Source organism: Fundulus heteroclitus, chromosome 13, assembly GCF_011125445.2.
Source record: "Fundulus heteroclitus isolate FHET01 chromosome 13, MU-UCD_Fhet_4.1, whole genome shotgun sequence".
NCBI lineage: Eukaryota > Metazoa > Chordata > Actinopteri > Cyprinodontiformes > Fundulidae > Fundulus > Fundulus heteroclitus.
In genome coordinates, this window is record NC_046373.1 from 25,913,839 (window position 1) to 25,933,954 (window position 20,116).

Genomic DNA, 20,116 nt, shown 5'->3' on the forward strand with positions numbered 1-20,116 from the left:
TAGTTAATACAGGATTATAAGCACTATTTAGGGGTACAATTTGTATTTTACGGCATTTTAAACACTTTTCCTTACTCTGTACTGTTATAAAAATCTATAAATTTGCCATAATCCCTAATACCAACCTTAGATGTGATATTCTGGGAGAACATAAATCAGTAATTTATTTGCACCACAGGGAACCGCACAGAGTGTTATTGTTATCCTTAGTTGGTTTGTATGAACTGTAAATAATAATGCAGGCCAGATCTGCATGGCTGCAAATTAAAGTTCCCAGCATGATCGCAGCAAGCATCATTGGTGCAATAAGTGCCCCAAAAACATCTATTCAGTCAACTTCAAAAATTATAAGCACATTTTTTATAACTCATTTTGATTCATCAAATGTTTATGTAAACTTAAATTAGGCTGTGTATTTTAGAAACATTTGTAAAGATATACAGCCAGGAGTCAGGATGAGCAAATGTTAATTATATTTGATTGAAAGATTGTTAACAAGAGAGTTGCTGTTATTTTAAATACAAACCAAATCTAAATAAAAGTGCAACTAATTCCTGCCATAAAGTGAAATATCTTATCCCCTTTCTGTCTTCCTTTAATCCTCCAATCCCCGGGCGGAATATTTTTGCCTTTTTGTCACACTGGCCAAATGGAGACCCCTCTCACCTGAGGAGAGGTCACCCAGCACAACATACTGCCACTTGTTTGGCCACAAAACTTCAAATATGTTCCTTCTAGTTAAATTTCATACCTTTATTTCACACTTCAGAAAGTACCTGTGATGCTTGACCTGGAAGAGACCACTTACAAAGTGGATGGAATAGAGCAAACAGGAAAGTACCAAGCTACTAAATACAATGTTGGTTTCAGACATAAATATAGAAACTCACCTTTCCTCCTCATATGTAGAATTAAAAATGACACACAAGTAATGACTTGCATCAAATCAATTTAAGGAATCATTTTTTTGGGAAATATGTAACTTTGATAAGGAGAAAAGTAATTTGACTTCAGTTTACTAAACTGACTACAGAATAGTTTATTTTACATAAAGCAACAGATGACACTGACACAATAACTGACTATGAAACAAAATACTATTTGTGTTAATGATATGATGGGAACATGAGTGCTTTAAGATGACTTTTTTCCTGACTTATAAACAGTATTTGGTCCATTAAATTTTTGTCTTCATTTCTGATCCTTCTCAAGTTTATATTTGTGTAAAGTGTCTTTGTTGAAAAAGTAAAACTGTTCTTGCAGGCTTAAGAAGTGACAGCTGCAGAAAGAAGAAACGGAAAGAAGACTGCCACAGATTTGCAATCTTCCAGAACCCAAGCAGTCGTAATGAGACATAAAAAGAACATTTATGGTAAGTCCAAACTGTAATTATGTGAGCCTTTTGGATCAGTTTCTTTTGGACTTGCTGCTCACTTCTTTTCTCCCTCAATTGTGCTTGCCATCGTGTTGCTTTGCCTTGGCTTTTCCAATACGAACAATCAGTCTAAAATAGCACCACTTATTGTGAAACATCTTTCCAATTAAAAGGGTTTTGGCACCTTTTATGTTATATTTGCATAACAATACATTAAAGATCAGAGAAACGTCGTACAGAAACAACTGTCCTCTATTCTCTTATTTTTTGCTGCTTCAAAGAGCCCTTGGTGAAACAAGTCTCAATGTTCCTTTACTTAATTCAACATCTAATGAACAAAAGAACAAAGGAGGATTGATGGAAACAAAAAAACAAAACTCCACTGGGCTGACTCTCTCTTTTTACAAAAAGATAAAATCCATAGAATTTGGCTTTTTAATCTGAATACATCTCAAGGGATAAATACAATGACAAACTAGAGTAAAAAAAAACTCATAAAGGCTTTAGGACTGTGATAATTGCTGAAAAAAGGTTTACACACACACACACACACACACACACACACACGCTCATCAAATCATGTTTTATTTTTTGAAACTCCAACACTGGGTGCAGAGTTCACATTCCACCTCACTAACTGCATCAACATTAAACAACTGTGTACATCAGAGTCGACTGTGGTGTGTAATTTAAAGCAAAGGCAGAATAAAGTTTTGATGGGCTCGTAAAGTTTCGACCATCTGGCTGAAAAACATTTCTCTCATTCAGAGGTATAGTTTCCCCAAAAGGGAATCCAGATTGCAGCAACATGAAAGCAGTTTCATGTTTACACAGATGCAGATGCAGCAGTTAGCAGATTTAGATGCAGATCTCATCATGATGGTTTATGATGAAGCAGAAGCTGTGAATTAGGTTTAAAAGTGGTCAAGAACTTGCAGAAAGTCTTAATCTGCACCTTCAACAGCACCATTCCAGCAATTCAAATACCTAAACTTATTCTTGTTTTTGTCACCTATCTGAGACCTCCACAAACTGTCAACCATTTAGGGGCATCCTTTTCAGAGACACCCGTTTCACACATTAGGGACACACAACATATATCTATGAGTTAATAATTTTATTATTATCTTTGGGACTGTGCAAAGTGGTGGGTGAAAAGTCATTTTCAATTTATTGCAGTAGTCCTCCATATTGGGACCATGTTTTTGGTCCCAAGTTTCTCAAAGGTCTCAGTATTGAATGGGTTTGTACTGGTGATGGTCCAAATACAGAAAAACAAGAACACAAACGCACCACACGCACACACAAACACACTATTTTCAAATGCTGCAAAGGAACACAGGTTTTATTCCATCAAAAGAAGGTGAGCTATCGATCTATTTAATGTCACTCGATATTTTTATATTCAAAAGGTGCATAGCCATGTTATTTGACATTTTTTAATTTATACATCAGTAGCTCACTCTTGTGGCATACAAAGTTTTTATGAAAGATTTTCACATCCTGGCGTAGGAGTTATTTTGCCATTTTACGCTTTGTTTTTGTTCAATTTGTTAGTGAATAATACCTATTGTGTTTATTTTTAATAACAGAGGAAGTACAACACTGCACTTTGGTCGTTTTTATAAGTATATAATGTGGCTATATACCTTTAAAAAACTTTGACTCAAAATATCATTATGTGCATGTCATGCAAATTTTTTTGTTATCTGGGTGATGGCAACCAGAAACAGACTTAAGTCAGGGGAAACCAGACTTTTGCTAATTGTTTTCTGGTCGCTATTACATAAATGTACAAAAAAAAAAAAAAATGCATCTCATTCCAATGAGATGCATAAATGACAAAAATAGGGCAAATCATCACCTAAATCTAATCAAGACAACATTTATCTATTTTATGTTTGCAATAAGTAATAACTGCCAATAAGGTTGTTTCAATGAAATATGAATACAATAACTTTCACACTTATTGCCTCTGCTAATAAGGAAGTGTAAAAATACTTTTGAAAATATTTTTTTGATGCAGTAGCATGATCTCACACTGAACACCTAGCAAACCTTAACCTTTAATGTGAGTATATTTATTGAGTTGGTTTGTCTGCTGCAAAAACATTCTCCTATAACATCTTAAAGGGTAACTCACCCACAAATCAACCTTTTCTTCTTTTTGCCAATAAACTGTTGTCTTATAGTACTGGCTACATATCCTGGTCATTATTTAGAAAAAAATAGTGCATATTTGTTCAAATCCTGCTTTTGTGTCTAAAATCGTCAGTGTGGTGCTCTACTAGGGTTTAACGGTGGTCTTGCAGTGAACTTTGAATTTGCATTGCTTTCGGTTGCACTGACGCAATTTAGAGAGAGTGACGTAGGTAGCTCTGCTGCTGTGGGGTATAAAAGCAGCTCCATCTTAAAAAAAATACATAAACGGCATCTTGTGTCCTGGTGCACTTTTCAAATCCTCTAGCGACTTTTTTTTCTTAAAAAAAAGCGACTAGAAACAAATCTACCAAACTTTTTATGTGTTATTGCAGAATTTAAATGAAAGCAACCAGCTGTTCTGCTGTTAGTGTTTGCAAGGAAGCCGGGAAGGGGCTGGTGTGAGACCGCAGTGAAGTTGGTTTTGGGTTGGACATTGGATATTCGCGCTCTGTGGCTTCAACAGCCAGCCAGCAGACAGAGAACAGCAGCCCCAGATCAGCCTCCCTGTATCAGCTCCAACAGGAGGCAGACCCAGCTGAAGCCGTGGAGCATGAATGTCCACCGTCCAACCTAAAACTAACTTCACCGCGGTTCCTGTGAACTTCCCTCTCTAGATCAACCAGGCTTCGCGTCCACATTACAAATTATTCATGATGCGCAAAGCTGCTGGTGATCCCGCCTGGGTTACAAAGCGGGAAGTTTATATTATAATATATAACTGGACCGATCCTGTCCTCCACTGCCTTGGCAGCGCCGGCTTCAGGCTTCACTGAGTCAGAGCCTTGAGTCAGCAGATCAAACTGATAAGGCTCTGCCTCCCACGACCTCCGGGGACGGAGGGGAAACTTTCACCTCAGAAGACCGAACCGTGGAGTAACTGCCTCTGCTCCTTCTCCATGATTCAATTTGGCAAATCAAGCTTGTGGCTGCTGCCCCCCCCCCCCCCATGCTAAACACAGCCCCCCTCCCGGTACCACATATTCCTGCTCACTTTAATGGAGTTTTTTTAATTTGTCTGGGGGGCAGGAGTTGTGCTTTTACACTTTAAATAAAGATAGAGAGTTTGACCATTCTTGTTGGCACAATTTATATAATCTAGAGTCCTTAGTCCTCCCTAATGCAGTCTTCTTTGCAGCATGGTTCAGATTTTTTCTTTCATTATTATCGCTATTTCTTCCCTGTTGTTTATGTTCAAATTTCTATTAATTAATTGTAGTTTACATTATTTGTTCATCTTAATGGTCATTTAGCATATTTCTGTTCCTTCCTATATTTCCCCATGCTCAGATTCTGTTCGTTTATTCTTCTCTCATCAGTTCCCTCGGCCTGATTAGCTCTCCTGGTTTGTCTGTCATTTCTCTCCCTTGCCTCAGTGTATATACACACACTCACCAGCTCTCTGCTCTCCGCTGGATCCTTCCGGCGACTTCATGCCTCTCTGTCGCTACATGTTTTCCTTGTTTCCAGTGCTCCTATTTTCATCTCGGTATGCAGGACCTCTTTTTTCTTTCAAGTTTTACTCTTTTATGAACAGATTTAGCTCGCTCTGCATCTGAGTCTTCAGGCCTAAAATCATGAGAAACCCACCCAGAGTGTTTGTTCTTGAAAAGCATATTTTTAGCGTAATTCTGTCCAAAAACAAGAATTCCAAATAAAATAAAATTCTGGTTTGGCAAAGTTACCTTTATAATGGCAGAGCAGCAAATGTATTTTCCTGGCAAGAGTCCCAAACAACCTACTGGCATCTAAATGCCATCTAATGGTTGTTATGTAGACTCGGCTTCCCTACGGTCCTCCTCACAGTGTGAAACTTAAGTCATTGTCAAGCCTTATGTGTCACAATTACTGCAGCCTTCTCCTAGTGTAAAAAGATCATCGCATGTACTTACAAAACCTGTTCTCTTGCCGTTCCTGTTTTGCTGAGTTGCTAAGGAAATGTTTATATCTAAGGAAAACCAGAAGTCAGGCATCAGTAAATGTATGTTATTAAACCAGGGGTGCCCAAAGTGTGGCCTGGGGGCCCTTTGTGGTCCCTGTGCTGATTTTGTGTGGCCCTCCAACTCAATTTGAAGAAAAATCTGGCCAACCAGCGCTGGTCGCTTTGTGCAGATGGAAACTTTGAATTTTTAATTAGAGCAAATCTATTATAGACAAGTTAAAATCCTACAATCAAATGTTTAATTGAATGTTCGGTACAACACAAAACATTTGTCTTTTAATAAGCACATAGTTACATTTGTTCATGGTAAATAGGACAACTTGTACTCAAATGCAGACTTTGGTGCCTTAAAATCTGATTGGAATTAATTTAAGAAAATAGGCTAAATACAGTTTAACATCTTTTTAAAATGATCATAAATCAAAAGCACCCCCGAGTGCTTTTGATTTTACCATTTTGGCCCAATAGCCTAAAGGTTTGGACACCGCTGTCTTAAATGCTTATCATAAAAATAAAAAAAATTAAAAAAAATCAGCGTAGGAATTTAGATATTTTTTCAACTTTTTTTCTCCAGACTGAGATAATGCTACTGCAATAAACATCAAAAGTATTTTAAGGATTTTTTTTCACACACCTTTACCAGGGTTACAGATAGGTATCAAGGGGAACACCTATAAAATTAAATAATGTCTGCAAACATTAATACATAGTCGAACACAGTTCTGCTATGGTTGAAAAATAATCTAGCTTGGTTTTTTTTTCTCCTTCTTCCTACTGCTCCCTGTGGCGTATGGCTGTTCGCCTCAGCAGGCGGTCATTACAACCGCCCTCAAACCCATAAATCGCTTGTTTACACGCTTCTCGCAATTGGGTTTCTAATAGTTTCCTTTTTTGCCAAACTTCATTTCCTCCAGTTCAATTCAATTCAATTCAAAATACTTTATTTATCCCAGAGGGAAATTTAATTTTCCCTGGATAGGTCCATTGACTGTGGTTTGTGTTCAACGGTGTGATGAGAAGTCAACACGAAATGATCGCATGGAGTAAAAAAAATCAGGAGGCTCTTCAATTTCCACTTGCCTGATTTTATTGAATAACTATTCCTGTGTCTTCAGACAAAGTTTAGTCTTTCTAAAAAAAAAAAAAAGAGTTAAGAATCCATGCTGTATTTCTGGTAACAGAAAACATTCAAATTTTCACACCAGAAGACCGTATTTCAGGAAAAAAAAAAAACATATGAAAGCTTCCACTTTGCTCATTTCAAAACAGAATTCAGGAATCCAAGATGATCCAATCTTTTTTCATTTCAGTGTGTCACTTCCCTCGATTTACCTTCCGCTCCCCGCCGAGCATCTTACCTTCTGAGATCTCATTGTTTTCTCGTGTTACATCAATCTTTTTTCCACCTTGGGTCTGAGCCGTCTCAGAGCCTGATCCCTGAGCTGGAAGGAAGAACACACAATGAAAAACATTACATTTATGTTAATGATGGCAGGAGATACACTAAAATAGGAGATGAGACAAAAAAAAAGTGATGCTCAATTCTGGGCTAGACTGAATAAGTCTTACATTACATCAAAAAATATGCCCCAAAAACTGCTATATCTTTCTGAAAGTAGCACAACAACTAAAATACAACATGTTTTATTCGCTTAATGGATATGGCAAACATTTATGTTGACAAGGCTCACTAAAAGAAGGATAAAACTGCAACACGATGCAATCTTTTATGCGACACTAACCTACAGTACCCTGGCAACAGTGTTCATAACACTTGCACGTTTTCACATTTTGTCACAGTACAACTACAAACCTCTGTGTGTTTTGTTGGTGACAGACTAACACAAAGCAGTGCAAATCTGTGAAGTGAAAAACAAATTTATTTTTAAAGGAAAGTTATTTAGTCAACTGGAGCTCTGCCAGTATGCTAATTTTCTAACTCTGCTGAAAGATGAATCTCTGCCCTAGTCTCAAGTCTCCTATAGCCTTTCACATCTTTTCTTCCTGAATTGCCATCAGCTGTAGTCAGGTCTCCCTTTTTCCAAAAAGGGAAAGTAACCCGGTAGCATTATGCTGTCACCACCATGTTTTACCATGCCGATAATGTGTGCAGTTCAAGCCCTTTAAATATGTTTACAACTTTAACCTGACCTGTTTGGTGTGGTCCTTGGGTTTCCGTCAGCCGGGTGTTTTCACTAATGTTCTGTGACAAACTTCTGAGGCCTTCACGGAACAGCTGCATTTACGCTGAGATTAAGTTGCACAGAGGAGGACCGTTTATCCCTAAGATGACTGCTTAATGCAAGTAGATACACTGAATTTATTTGGAGCTATGGCAGTAAAGGAGACTGAACATAAAGGCATGCCCCACTTCTCCAAAAAAAAAGTTTGTAAAAAAAAAAAAGAAAGAAAGTGAAAACAAATTTGTTTTCACTTCTATGTACTTTACAGTTATGTGTTGCTTTGTGTATGTTAATTATATAAAATCCCAGTTCAATAGATTAAGGTTTGTGGTTGTAATGTGAAAAATTGTGAAGTTAAATGACTGTTCCAAGGCAATATACTGAATAAATAGATGAGTGAGTAAGTGAGAACAAAATGCACAGTTTTGTAAAGCTTTTTTGTACCCTCAACGAGCATACCATTATTCTCTGTGCCAAATCAAAACTCTATAAACGACAGCCCTTTGCACCTGTGGTTTTGTGCATGCAACCGACAGTTCAGAACCTCAGCGCGTCCTGATTTCTGTTTTCTAGCACGACAAGTAAATACCAGCAAGTCTGTGAATGTCACTGTCTGAAACAAAGCAAACACTTGGCCTATTTCTGCGTATTTCCCAAAACTCACAGTAAACTCAGGCACGCTGCTGTTCTGCCTCTGCAACCCTAAATTCACAAAAAAGTAGTGAATCAATACTCTCAGAGGGCATTACTCACCTTTGTCAGAAAAAAAATTGCAAATGAATAGCAAAATCATTATATTTACCAGCTTCAAATTGTAGCTTTGTAAAACATACCCAATCATTTAAATGGGGCATGTCTTTTTCAGGAAATCCCCCCTAGCACCAGCAGACGAAATGGAATCACTCTGTAAAGTACATTTCTAAGATCTGCACAAGTCTAATCATGCAAATGAGTTTGCAATTCAATAAAGCAGTACGTTAGGATCGCATCTGGATTGACAGAAAACATTGTCCCTTTAACAGCGCTGACAGTCGCTACCAAAAAAGAGGATTGCAATCCTCCTTAAAGAGGGCAAATAAATTTATGGGGTGGCAAAAGACGTGGGATGCTCCCAGTCAGCTGTGTTTTAAATGTAGAGTTTGTCCCAAAGAAATGTGAAGGCTAGAAAAGTGAAGCAAGCAGGTAGACCACCAAAGATGTCAAAGTTCTCAAGAGGACAGTAAACTGGAAGCAACCTGCATTGACAATGAAAAAGGTAAAAAAAGAAAAGAATAGACTGACAGGGGAGTCAGTGTTTTAGACTGGCAGAAGAATATGAGATTAATAAACACAAGAACCAACCTAGACCCATAATTGCTAACACAACAAAGGAAATGTTCAATTAGGCTACAGAGAAGCAGTCTGACTGTGGATTTCCATTTGAAAAGGAGATAATGCTGAAAAATGTATAAAAACGGCTAAAAGAAACATAGTCTACAGTCATATGAGGTTTGATTACAGGTAAAAGTTCTCAACAGATTTCATCAGCTGATAACGAGGTCATTCGAGGTCCTTTTCAAGGATAATAAGAACTTCTTGTAAGAAGATCATCCTCCAGGCAGCACGGTGGTTAGCACTGATCCCTCACAGTATATGCAATATAATAGCTATGATGTAAAACATATCAGTTAAATGAATACTGTCTTTCAATGAAAAACTAAAATTTATTCTGAGATAATCAAAAGAAAGAATCATATAGCTGATGCCACAGGATCCCGTTATATTCCGGGTTTCTTTTCTTTGGCGACAGCCAGGGTGTTTGTCCTGTAACCGGCAGGTTTCTGCTCCGACTGTCTAAGTCGTTGTGTCCTTGAGCAAGACACTGCACGCACTTTACCTGCTGGCAGTGGTCAAAGGGCCCTGTAGTGCCGATTATAAAGGTCTGCCCAAGGGCACCTGTGGCTACAAATGTAGCTTACCACCGTCAGCATGTGAATGACTGAATTTAGTGTTTAGGGGTCCTCAGGACTTGATAAAGTGCCAAAAAAGGGCGGGACATTTACCATTGACCATCACCGTGATCTGATATCAGAAAATAAGAACGATAAATAAAATAAAACGATATTCCTTCCATCAAGAGGTAATTTGCTTGCGAGAGATACAGCACCACATAAATGAAACATAGTACTTTACAGGGTTTTTAATACTTCAGAGAGAAATTGAAAGGTGGGAAGCGGGAGATTCTAACGCAGCTTAAACTGAGGAAACAAAGGCTCTTTAATGTCGCCCTCAGAGGAGCGAAGGTGCAAAGTTAAGACGCAACTGAGCAAAGAAACAACACTTTTATTTTATTATGATGACAAGCCCCCATTGTGTGCTCCTGTCTTCTTTCCTACAGTTTCAATTGGCCAGGCGTGTAGCTCTTACAGCGACACCCTACCCAGACAGCAGGTAACCTGCTTATCACCGCTGATGGAGAACTCCTAATGTTCCTTTACTGACTGGAGCCGAGGAAACCCAAGTCACATCAAGTGCAGCTGGCTGTTTTCAGTCACATTTCATACATTTTCCTTAAATTTACGTTCACACAAACTAAAAACAGGTAACATCATTTATCCAGTGAGTTTTCAAAACGAGCCACATCAGTTGAACTATTGTTTGACCTTTTAGAAACTCTCAGCTGCTGTTCCACTCAGGCTTTGGGATCAGAGTTGGTTAAAGTCTCATACCTTCATGTTTTCCTTGAAGAGGTTTGCTTTCCTCCCCCTGGTTCACAGCGGTGATCTTAAAGTAATAATCCTTTGATGGGTCAAAATCTCTGATGACCAGCTTTGTTTCCTGCTTTGCTAGTTCTACCACCTTCTGTTGTCCACCTGTTCCAGGGAAAGAAAAGCACAAACAAGACAAAAAAGTATTAAATAACTAAAATCAAGGCCACATACACATATCAATCATACGGTTCCTTTACAATGAGGAGCAAAAGTGTATAACACTTTATAGTTGCATTGTGACATTGCAACACTAACCACGGTAAATTTTATTGAGATTTTATATAATAGACTAACAATCGGTACTCCATGGAATGAGTGGTATTTTGAAGTGGAAGGAAATATATACCAAATCATGTAAGCAAAAAAAGAAATCTGAAAAGTGTGGCATGCATTTGTTTTAGCCCAATCACTCTGATGCCATCAAAAAAAAATAATCAAGTGATGCTAATTGCCTTCAGAAGTCAGCTAACTAATAAGCAGAGTCTACCTGTGTGTAATTTACTCCCAGCATCATGCAGCTGTTCTGTGAAGGCCTTATATCTCGATTTACCTTCTTATCCTAGTTGCAGTGAGAGAATTCAGGGGTGAAGAGCGTCCCATTAACATTCGCTTAAAGTGAAAAGCCTTTACTGCAGTTCTTTCTTTAAACAGTGGATGAGGTTGCAGATCAAATCTGTCTGCATTTAACAATATCTAGCAGAAGAAGAATCTGCAACGATCTCGTCGAGGTGTTCTTAAGGTTTCGGGAAATCTGAACTCGTAAATGCAGATAAGCTTCTGTCATGAGACAGCAGTTTCCAGCACATAAACGGCAGGTACAAACCAGGTGTTTATTGAACTTTTAAAGCACGGATAGGTTATAAAACAATATTCCAAGCTCTGGATCTCTCACTCAGGAGTGTTAAATACATTATTCAAAAATAGGAAAGCCCAACAATTCATGAAACATGTCATCTCAGGGCACTTTACAAAGTCAAGTTCAATCAAGACCTGGCCGTCCACCCTAACTGACAGACAAGGACAACATTACTCAGAGAACCAGTCAAGAGACCAAGGGTGACTCTAGAGGAGCTACAGAGATCCACAGCTCAGGTGGGATAATTGATTATCATCTAATAGTTGTGCACTAGAAGAGTGGCAAGGAGAAATCCACTGTTGACAGAAACCCATAAGCAGTAATTTTGGGTGCGAGAGCAAACACAAGGATGACGGTGCTCTAATCAGATGAGAAACTTTAACTTTTTGGTCTACATGCAAAACCCATTAACACACCATCCTTCCATTTGCACATGACTGTGGAGCTCTGGGGGGATTTTCTTCAGCAGAGAGACAGAGGAGCAGGTCAGAGTGGATGAGAAAATGGGAGGCGCTAAATATACGGCAAGCCTAGGAGAGGAAAAAAATCCTATAAAAACCTTCAAAAATACTTGTTGCTAAGGTTAATCTTCCAGTAGGTCAAGCAGTCTGATAAGTGACCCTAAACATGCAGCCAGAGCCACAATGAAATAGTTTAGATTAGAGCTTATTCATTGGTTAAAAAGTTACATAAAATTTCAGATATAAAGCCCAATAAAAAAAGTCTGTGGCAAGACTTGCAACTTTATTTTTCACCGACTTCACCTATTAGTAAGGTAACTTCTGAAAGCAATTGGTTGTGCTGAATAAAGGGGATTTTATAAAATTAAAGGATTAACTTGTTCCATTCGATATCAAAATGATAGTTTCTATTGGACAATCATATCAAAATACCAGAAAATACATTTAACTTTGTGGTTGTAATGTGACAAAAAGTAAAAAAGTTCAGGGAGGAAGAATACTTTAGCAAATTGTTGTGAATGTCTATTCCCCATCATCTTAGGTCTTAAAAAAAAAAAACTTGTTTTGAAATTCTTCCTCTCTTCCTTCTTTGTGAATCTTTCGCCCACAAAAGCCTAAACATTCCCTTCAAAAGAGACAAATCAACAATATTCATGAAGACCCCTTGACATGTTCAACTGTTCGGGCTGCATTCACAATCAAGATCTGACCCGCTCAACCGAGAACATGACACATCCTGAATTCCAAACCGCTGTTTAGAGCAGTCGAAATGAAAGGATGAAAGAAATCCAAATTAATATATTTAAATGCAAATGAATGCGGTAGCACTGAATGGTAATTTTAATCTCTTCTTCAAAGAGAAAATTGTCCACGTTTGATATATTTGGTATACAAAACTTTAATTTGAACAGTTTAAAACTTGTAATTACATCATGTGTTGCTCATTCTCATCATAGAAAAATGACACGAGATCAAATGAACAACACGCTTCTGGTTTAACTGTCTTCAGAAACACGTTTCTGTGTATCACCACATTGTAATATTTGAGACAAATGACTAAGATGAAACACACTTTGCTGTCTTTTCTTCTGCTTCCATTCCACCTCTCCTTGCTATTAAAATATCAGTTTCAGAATACATTACTGTCTGCTGTTGCTGTTAATGTGACTGCAGCTTTACAGAGTTCACAGATCTTCAGTATTCTCAGTGTAATTATATAGATATAAAACAGACATTAGCAGCACCAGTTTTTTTTATATGTATAATGATCGAAAGAAGGAATAGAAATACTCAGCTAGAAAATCTTCCTATCCCTCAAAGTGCAATTAAACCTGAGAGCAAACTCATTATGTCCTTCTAAATAGGACACATTCACACTGTGGCGAACATGTATGCTAGTGTTAGATAAAAATCTGTCTTTGACACATCTGTACAATACATTTTTAGTCTGTTAATAAAGAAGTCCTTTATTAACATTAGTTGATTAAAACAATCTGTTTTAATGAAAGAGTCAGGTGGAAGGAGATGGGTTATCAGGAAAAATAGAGAAAGGATGGCGTCCCTTTTACAAGAATATGGGAACACAAAGTACTAGAATTATCAACAAGTCATATTTGTTTCAAATCACTTTAAAGCAGCTGTCACTTTTAGCTTAAAAATGTAGCTTGACACATGTGTCAAGCTACATTTTTAAGCTAAAAGTACTCAAGGGGCACATTTTTTATACATCAAATATCTAAATAATTTGTATATGATTTATTTATTTTTTACCTGCTCAACAACAACAACAAAAATGTAATATGCTGTATTTTTATTGAACAAACTAAGTAGTCAAATTTTTATTGAATGACGTCTGTATATCACAATTCATGAATTTAATCTTAACAACATGGACGGGATATGGGTCCCTCTGTCTTCAAAAACACCTTTTAGCCCCATTTAATGAATGGATTTGACCAAAAGTGCCATTCAGTAACAGTCACTGGATGTTTGTGATCCCATTTACTGTAAAATTAAAATGAAAAAAATAATTTGAGTTTTACCTAACATTTTCCATCGCGGATTTTAATTTCTTGCCAAATTTATACCATTGTTAAACTGCCAAGGGGGTGGGGGCAGTTGGGTAATCCTGTTCAGAAACACTTTTTTTTATATATACTGGGTGAAACCGCCCATCCATCCTGAAAGTAGTCAATATATTATGTTCTTCAGTATTACAAAAGGTGTTTCTGAGCAGGATTACCAACTATAGCTTTAACTAGTAGGCTGCTTCATATTCTTAAATCCAGGCATATTTCATGGCAACAACAAAAAAAGAGTAAAAGAGTTCAGATTCATGAAGACTTTGGAGATATTAAAACTTTTCTAAGACTTTATCTCATGACAATAATTATAAACTAGTTCACATTGGGATGAAATTTAGTTTTGATGGAGAAAGATCTGACTTCTGATATGTGTACATTTAACTTTGAACTTGTCCAAGGGAAGGGTTAACTTGCACAAGACTGCAACCCCCCTCCCCTCTCAGTATATAGACAAAGACTGCAGACAGAGTGGCACGATTTAAACAGACTGCATGTGCTTTAAAGGGGAGTTTCCTTTCCACTGTCGCTTCATGCTTGCTCAGTATGAGGGATTGCTGCAAAGCCATCAACAATGCAGACGACTGTCCACTGTGACTCTACGCTCTTTCAGGAGGAGTGAATGCTGCTTGGAGAGACTTGATGCAACCTGCTGGGTTTCCTTAGAGAGGAAACTTTCTGACCCAATCTGTATAATATAATTGAATTTGACTTTGGAAAGTGCCTTGAGATTACTTGTTTCATGAATTGGCGCTATATAAATAAAATGGAATTGAATTTAATTGGGTTTACAATATAATTTGTAATCCAGTCATGTCACTCTGTCATACAATATCATTATAACTCTGAGACAAAACGGTTATAATAATGGTTATATTACTTTTTATCAATTATTTTGTGATAAATGTGGTTCACTAGCTCTTTGACACAGCAGTGTATAGGCCAGCTAGGTCTGTCTCATTTTAAGATGCTACACTAAAAGGTGTAACACAGAATTCTAGTCCAGGGATGTTTCTCAAGCAATCATGATGCACAGTGCAGGCCCCCCTTCATACCCTTTTGCATTCCTAAATACTTTGAAACTATTATCTACCGAGGAAAGAAGCTCACTTAAGTTAGTTTATTTGACAGTGATGTGATCTTTGACATTTGAAGCCCTGTGGCGTCCCAAAACCAAGGAGCGCAATGTTTGGTTTTATTAACACCCGAGGGAATGACAGCTTACACTGGCAGCGAACGGTGCAACAGACAGAAATGTGAACAAACAGAGAAATGTATAAACCAATACTCAATACGCAAAGAAAGCAATAACTACAGCAAATAAAGATCAAATAAATGAAATAAGTATTCCACATCTAAGCCAGCAAAATTGGCTTTGCTGGTATGGAAGATGCATAAGTCAGCAGTTCGTAACTGCTTCCACTTCCTGACTTAAAGAGATTATATCTAAAACATATTATCTAAAAAGTCCAAGAGTAGCAAAGCTGATTAATTAAGATGGTGATGACAGAAAAGTGCCAATTGTCTCTTAGCTTTCCACGCGATTAATTTCAATTTGTCATTTAACCTGCTGCCTGATTCAGTTGCCATAGAACAAAACCTCCCAGGTGGGATCGATAACTCTTCTTGGACTGACAGTTACCAAAGCCAATTTCTTCATGAATCTTATTTCCAGCTGCTGCTCCTGTGAAATGACTGACGGCAAAAACCAACTTGCCTCAGCGTTTTCTGAAAAGAGGGTAGATCTTTGAAATAATGATATACCCAAAATAAGTTTGCTTAAAACTGGGCCATTTAAATAAAATAATAATATGATCATTTCTGGAAGAAAAAATTTAAGCTTATTCTGTTTATATGATGCAAATATATACTGTAATACATACTATTACAAAATAATATACACAAACCTGTTTTGGAATAAAAATACTTTATACACAGTACTTTGTCTCTTTCACTGTTAATTAAAATGAAAAGTAGGTGTCATCCATTACTGCAAAGTTGATAAAACCATGCTGTCATGTTTTTTAACTTTTTTTTTTTTTTTCAAAAAGGTAACCTCCCAATTTAGTAATTCCTTGTAAAGTAAGCTGCACTGATCTTTCTAGGTCTATTTGATAGTGTGAAACCATTAAAAATGCACAGAAAAACCTGAATCACACATTTTTCAGTTTGATTGGCCCGGACCGGTGACAAGTTGATGGAAAACTTAGAAAATCTATTATTTTTTCCACACAGTGACACCTTGCGGGAAAAGTACTTGACCGTGCTGAGAAACAGCACGTTTCGTTGTGGATGTGGTTACTGAGGTAAGACTCAATGTTAACTATTTAAAAAGGAACATGTCGAGGAATGCCTTTCATTCAGGTTGCAAGAGCGTGCAAAACTGTAGGATGACAACAGGAAACCACAATAGTAACAATGCTAAGTTCACTGATCAATACAGTGTGCAAATGCCTATTTAAAATGTAAATAGTTTTAATTTTGTCCTTGTCTAAAAACGGTAGTAAACTCTGTTTTACAGCCACTGTTCTCACAAAGATGTTAAAAGTCCCCTCTGCTTCTAACATGATTAAATAATGACACTGGTGGCAGGGAGGCTAAAAGAAGAATTATATTTTAAATCTGTTATTATATATTTTGTGTAATGTTCTAAAAAGAATTCGGAATGTTCTAAAATTGGTATTGGGAGGTAAAAGCTTTGCAAAACGCTGAAAATTGGCTTCAAACCTCCAATAGGTACTCTCCAGTCAGGCAGTATTAAAACCAAAACAAGAAATGTGATTTCAGCCTTGCATGCAAAGTTACAGCGGAGGAGGTTTTTAAAAATATGACTAACGCTGAACCAAGGCTTCAATTTAACGACCAGAAAGAATGTCCAAAGGCTAAACTTGCAAAGCAATGCAGAAATAAAACATGTTTTTGTTTAAAGGTCCAAAAATGGGTCCTATTTCCATTTCGTTTATCTCTATTTTTGCTTTGATGCCTCTGGAGGTTCATTTTTCTTGCTGCCCTCCAGTATCTCCATCATTTTATGCTCCTGTGTCACTGCTTCTATTCGACCGACTCTTCCCTGTGGTCTCAGGGGACGGCTGCCTGGGCTTACGGCACCCTATCTGACAGTTCCTCCATTAATGTGATCAAGCAGACAGGCCAAGCAGCACCAGAAGCTACAGGTTAGCTCTGCTGCCGGCTGACAGGGAAACCAATAACACATGGGATGACATGCATCCTAAAAAAAAAAAAACTAAAAAAAAAAGAGAAAAAAAAATAACATTGAATTACCTCCAGTGGTGACCTAAATGAGGGAAGTTACTATATCCAACGTTTCTGCATTATTCAATCTAGTATATTTTCGTTTTTTTTTCCTATGGCTGAGATTGAAGTCTGATAAGTTTAAATTTATTGTGATTTTGTCTAATCCACACCCCGTCAAAATTTTGCATGTGGACTAAAACATGAACATGCACCCACCAGTAATATTTGGTGAAATGTCCTCTAGCTAGGTATACCTTGACCACAGGGTTTTTGTAGCTATTAAACAGGGTTTTTGGCCTAATTCTAGCTAGATGTTTAACCACTTCTTTCCAATTTCCGATACAGATAAAGCAACGGATCATTCGGTTGAAGTCTGAGCTTTGGGACCGCCACACCAGAAGAACATGTTTCTAACCATCTGACCCAGACTAATGAAACAAAAACTGGTTAAGATGCTCAGGAAAAATCTGGATCCACACGAAGTATCATGCCTGACATAAACTAGAAACAGCTGGAACCTCAGTGATATAGCAGACAGTGAAGTTGGCTTTCCATTGCCATGAGGGTCCTGATCGATAAAGAAATCCCTGCAAAACTGACAACCTCAAGCATTATTGAAATCTACAACTACCCGAGGTGACAAGCCAAATACATTCTACTGAAAAACGTTTCATAGATGAAACAAAGCTTGACTTATTTGGTAACGAAAAACAAGAAGTATGTTTAAACTAATCAAAGAGTGGCTTTAAACACCTTGGAAAACTGGACCCACTATCAAACACGACACAGGTATCGGCTTCAGTTAAGCGTTGGGGACTGTTTCCAAGACATCTTCCAGTAAAAAATTTTCATAAAAAATAAAAGTCAACTGTCTCAAGGTGCTATAACACAGCTCAATGATTTTCCTTTTTAGGAAATACAAATTGTACAGTTAAAACATTTTAAATTGTTTAATTCATCAATTTGCATGGACATTTTTTTTTAAGTTCACAAACGCTATTTACTGTTGGGTATAGAGAAATCTCCCTCGCAAAGCTCAATTAAACCCAGCTAAGAGGTAATGGATGTGTTCGGTGTTATTGTTCGGAACAGCCGAAAAAAAGTGTATTTTTTGGGCAAAATGTTGAAGCACAAACACAACACATCACTGCAACCTTAACTCAACCCCACACCTCACCAAGGAATCAAGCATAAGGTTTGGCGCTGGCAGCGAGGAGCAAATGTTAGATAACATGGAGGCATCCATTTGGGAAGCATCTATAAACATCTATAAAACAACTTATTGCTATTAGTAAGCAAAGTGAATATAGTTTTTTTTAGAAGACAACGTAGGTTGCCCCCCCCCCCCTTATAAATAGTGAAAATTACCTGTTTATTCATTAATTTGCTTACTTATTTAGTGTACAGTGGTGCAGTTTGGTGTTGTAAAAACAAGTTCTTTCTGCATTGAGTTTGTAGGTTAACCCTGTGCATCCATTGGCCCTACTCAGGTACTCTAGCTTCCTCCCACAATCTGAATACACGACACACCTCAGGGCAATTTGGAGAGACCATGTTTTTGAGTGTGTGTACGCATGGTTGTGTATCGCTGTGTGATCAGAAAATTTAATAATTTATATGCCATTTTCCCTTTCCTTCACAAATATGAGCTACTTTGCGTTAATCTATCACATAAAACTCCAATAGCATACACTGTTTGTGGTTGTGACCTATCAAAATGTGAATACAAAAAAAAAAAAAAAACATGCAAGAGGTATCATCAGTTTTTGTGAGAGACTCTATTTATTTGTCTGTCAATCATTTCTCAACTTGTATCAACGTTCATACTTTCATAAAAGGGGGATGCATATGGAGCCAGATCTGCAATATTAGTCAGACACATCAACACCTGACAGAAAAAGACCTGAAAAGATCACCTCTAGAAGGAACTTGCTCCCTAAACACATGCCGCATAAAATACATTTCCTAATGCCTAGATTTTTAATGAATCCAGAAAAATAGCCAAACCGGGTTATAGGTTCATGAATAATATGGCAATGAAGCTAAAAAAAAGGGAATGAGTCACGATCAGGCGGCTGCAGAGCTTGACAAGCAGACAAGCCAAGCCTTGCTTTTTGAATCAGGTATATTGGGAACAGGAAAACATCTTAAAGATACAGAGCTGGTATTTCCCACAATTCTGTTATTGATCCTTAACAATTATTAAATTGTATGAGTATGCCAGATAAATGAATGCTTGAGGCAGAATTTGTAACTTTTTTGTTTTGAAACAGTCAGTTTAGAAAAAGTATGCTTAATGAGAGGGAAATAAGCTTGTTTTATTATGTAATCAGCTAACAAGGATTATTTTTCTTTAATGATGTTATGATGGCATTGTTTCAAGTTAACATCCAGTTTCTAACATAGCTCCTCTTTCTATGCAAACACAATCTTTGTAAGGCTTGTTGAACAGGATGGATTACAAGTTAACATAAAACATCTCTATCCAAACAAAATAGGGCTATATTTATCTACAAAACCTATTTACAGTACTGTTTAAGGTGGTAAATATGTTTCTGTATGAGCACAGAATAACACAAATAAACTGTTTGCAATCGCTCCACCATCATGCATAAATCCCTAAATTATGGTCACCCAATATATTGTCTGATGTGTTGCATGTGCTGTCTGTTTTATTTTATTTTAAACCTTCTCTTTATCATGTTATTGTCATTTTCTGTTCCATTGAAAAAAAAAAAAAAAAAGAGTTGTTTTATTGCCCGGCACTTATTACAATGAATTGAATTAATTTATCCTATAAGCTGCACAGTGGGGCAGCTGGTACAGCAGTGGTTCTGCAAGAAGGTCCTGGGTTTACTTCCATCCTTGGGTCTTTCTGCGTGAAGTTTGAATGTTCTCCTTGTGCATACGTGGGTTCTCACCAGGTAGTTTGGTATGGTTCTAAAACACGAATGCCAAGGCGTTACCCTGTCTCACCCCATGACTGCTGTCAGGTAGGCACCCCCCCCCCCCCC

At 37.4% G+C, this 20,116-nt stretch overlaps 1 protein-coding gene across 4 annotated transcripts in view; it reads right to left on the reverse strand.

The window, feature by feature from the left end:
- Positions 1-20,116, reverse strand: part of LOC105921420 (collagen alpha-1(XIV) chain-like) — a 443,569-nt gene that overhangs the window by 390,296 nt on the left and 33,157 nt on the right. The window contains exons 1-2 of one of the 4 annotated variants that reach the window (XM_036145489.1): positions 10,408-10,547; positions 6,875-6,958 (exon numbers count right to left, since the gene is read on the reverse strand). The exons of the other annotated variants lie outside the window; for them this stretch is intronic. The gene's annotated coding sequence lies outside the window, so the exon portion shown is untranslated. Of the gene's footprint in view, positions 1-6,874; positions 6,959-10,407; positions 10,548-20,116 lie in introns of those variants that run through there. 4 annotated transcript variants of the gene reach the window in all.